Source organism: Heterocephalus glaber, unplaced genomic scaffold (assembly GCF_053883595.1).
Source record: "Heterocephalus glaber isolate CG9 unplaced genomic scaffold, H.glaber_assembly_v1.0 deba00001743, whole genome shotgun sequence".
Taxonomy (NCBI): Eukaryota; Metazoa; Chordata; class Mammalia; order Rodentia; family Bathyergidae; genus Heterocephalus; species Heterocephalus glaber.
In genome coordinates, this window is record NW_028258449.1 from 903,433 (window position 1) to 906,403 (window position 2,971).

At 45.6% G+C, this 2,971-nt stretch overlaps 1 pseudogene; it reads left to right on the forward strand.

The window, feature by feature from the left end:
• The first annotated feature begins 1,897 nt into the window (after positions 1–1,897).
• Positions 1,898–2,620, forward strand: LOC101696510 (DCN1-like protein 1 pseudogene; annotated as a pseudogene).
• Positions 2,621–2,971: the final 351 nt, after the last annotated feature.

The window sequence follows — 2,971 nt, forward strand, 5'->3', positions numbered from 1 at the left end:
AAACTAGGCCCATGAAGTTTTATACTTCAATTAAATTAAATGACCACATAATGCTATACCCTAATCCTGTGTGCATAAATTAACATAAAACCAAAATGACACAAAACTTCCAGCATCAGCAGGAAACCCAGGGCCATTAGTCGTTACCCTCTGGAAGCTCCTCTCCTCATTGCTATGCAGCGACTAGCAGCCTGACAACTGCCAGGCAAGGCAGTCACAGTGGGGACGCCTTCCTCCTGGCTCTGCCCAGACTCCCTTCCAGCAGTGGACTCAGGGCCCCTGGGTCCTCTCAGCTTGTGCCCAGGCCAGCGGCAGCCCCGCCCCGCCTGTGCTCCTGGCTCCTGGGACTGCAGAGTGTGGTGGTCAGCAGGCTGTCCTGAGCCCTCCCTGTCCCGCTGCCTGCCTCCCCGTGTGTGGGGATAGAAGGGAGGTTGGAGTCCGAGTGTCACTTGTGCAGGAGCTCTTTCTGCTTTGCTTGCCAGTGTTCCTAGAAGGGACTCTGAGCCACAGCAGGGTGACAGTCCCTGGGCCCTGTGGCAATGTGAAGGGTTGTGTTCTGGACTCCATGCTCTCCCCCTCTTCATGCAGGAAGGAGGAATGACGAGCCCCTTTCTGCCAGTGTCACCCGTCACCAGCTCAGAGGAGGTGACGTTGAGTTTTGAACCCGCCTTTAGCTGTGTAGTGGTTCGGCTGTGCCCCACATGTCAGGGACGGCTGCCTGGTCCTGAGCGCAAGCAATTTTCACAAGGGGCTGGTGACCCTGAAGATGTTGGTCTGGAGGAGTAAGGAGCAGGCCATGGCCTGACTTGAGAAGCTGTGAAGGGCATGGAGCTGTCTCTCTCCAGCCTTCCAGGCCTCCTGCTGTTGCCAGGCTGCCATCCAATGGAGCTGGGCACAGAAGAGACCACCCCAGAAGCCCACGGAAGTGCCGAGATGCACACATGAGAGGCTAAGGAGCAGTGTGGGTAGGTGTTTTGAGAAGTAGAAACCTGAATTATTTCATATCCACAGGCTGGTGGGGCTTAAGGAATCTGCAGTCCATGGATCTGAACCTCACATGTCAACTTTACCTCTAGGTTCCTTCAATCAATAATTAGTGAGGATCTGCTATGCTTGGTACTATGCTGGTCTTAGCTCATAGATGATAACTTATTTGTTGAGTGTCAATTATGTGTATGCTCTGTGCTAGGTATGAGCATATGTTATTACTAAGCCTTTCAACAGCCTTGTGAGACAGTGCATAATAAATCTATTTTTAAAATGAGAAAAATCGAGGCACAGACACTATGTGGTTACTAGCTATTAGAGATTGAATTCAAACCTATATTTGTAGGATTCCACAATGTAGCCTGTATTAGTCAGTTTCCCACCACAGGGACAAAATACTCAATGCCCAGAACTTAAAGAAGCAGTTTATTTTTGTCTCATGGTTTCAGAAGATTCAGTCCATTTTTGTTCGGCTTCAAGGCAGAAACAGCATGGTGGAAGGGCATGGGGGAAGAATAGCTGTTCAACCCATGGAAGCCGGGAAGCAGAAAGAAAAGGGGAGAGATGGAGACCAGAATACCCGCTTCCAGGTCATACTCACAGTGACATATTTCCAAGCAGGCCCCACCATATTTGGCAGTGAACTCATCAATGAACGAATCCACTGACGAGTAGAGCAGCCCACCTCATGATCCAGTCACCTTCCCAAGCCCCGCCTCTGAGTACATGAGACTTTGGGGGGGTGCATTTTAGTCTAAACTATAATAACCTATTACACGATAGACTGTTTAGTAGAAAAACATCTACAGTGCAACGGAAGAAGAATCAGAGAGAGGAGGAGGGGAGAGGCCTGGAGGACACCAACGTGAACAAGTTGAAATCATCACAGAAGGATAAAGTTCGACAGTTTATGATCTTCACACAATCTACTGAAAAAACTGCAGTCAATTGTCTTTCTCAAAATGACTGGAAGTTAGATGCAACAAATAATTTTTTCCAAAATCCTGAACTGTGTGTATGAGAGAGTGTAAAAGGATCGTTGGACAGGAAGAAGATAGAACAGCTATACAATAGATACAAAGATCCTGAAGATGAAAATAAAGTTGGAATAGATTGTATACAGCAATTCTGTGATAACCTGGCACTTGGTCCAGCCAGCATTAGTATTTTGATCATTGCATGGAAGTTCAGAGCATCAGCACAATGTGAGTTTTCCACGCAGGAGTTCATGAACGGCGTGACAGAATCAGGATGAGCCAGCATGGAAAAGCTAAAGGCTCAAATACCCAAGATGGAACAAGAATTGAAAGAACCATGATTTAAGGATTTGTACCAATTTACTTTTAATTTTGCAAAGAATCCAGGACAGAAAGGATTAGATCTAGAAATGGCCATTGCCTACTGGAACTTAGTGCTGAATGGAAGATTTAAATTCTTAGACTTGTGGAATAAATTTTTGTTGGAACATCATAAACGATCGATACCAAGATACTTGGAGTCTTCTTTAGACTTTAGTGCAGTGATTGCAGATGACGTGTCTAATTGTGACAGAGGAGCACGGCCTGTTCTCACTGATGACTTTGTGGAATTTGAACGCCTGCAAATTGCTGGGGCAAAAAGTACCACAGTGTAGCACTAAAAGAACCTCCTAGAATGTACATAGTCTGTACAATAAACACACCGGAAAATTGCACAGTCAGTTACTGCTGGCTGGAATGAAGATCTATCCCCACTATTCAGACTGAGGGTTGAGACAAAGCTTTAAGGATACATTTTAGACCACATCATTTTTCATTCTTCACATGGTGGTTTGGGCTCATCTTCTAGTCTGGGCTGCTCTAAACATTTATAATTCCAACGTTGTGGATTTCATCTTAATATCTGTGGACCATCTTCATTTATTTTCCCATAAGTCTTAGAAGCTTTATGGTGATTATTTTGAGGTTTCCATTCTTGCATAAAGCATAATGCTGTCTTCATCAGA